Consider the following 376-nt stretch of genomic DNA (forward strand, 5'->3'; position numbering starts at 1 on the left):
TTGTAAAAAACATAATTCATAAATGTGTCCTTTAACTTGACCTCATTTCATATTTATATCCTCCAACTTTGAGTATAATATATAAATTTGCACAACAAATACTTAAATTTGTATAAAATCGAACAAGTAGATACATGAGTCATATGTGTCATAATACATGTAGGAGACCACGTAAAACACAAATTGCCATGTAGTACGTGTGTGTCTATTTATTCAATTTTATATAAATTTAAGTATTTACTTATGCGCACACAAAATTGAAGGACATAAATGTAAAATAAGGCTAAATTAAAGAACGAATTTATATATTAGGCCTTTTAAAACTCATGGAATTTTCATATTTATATAAAAAAGAACTTCAAAAAATCAAATTGGT

This window comes from Solanum verrucosum, unplaced genomic scaffold (genome assembly GCF_900185275.1).
Source record: "Solanum verrucosum unplaced genomic scaffold, falcon-dt-bn FXZP01000228.1, whole genome shotgun sequence".
Lineage (NCBI taxonomy): Eukaryota > Viridiplantae > Streptophyta > Magnoliopsida > Solanales > Solanaceae > Solanum > Solanum verrucosum.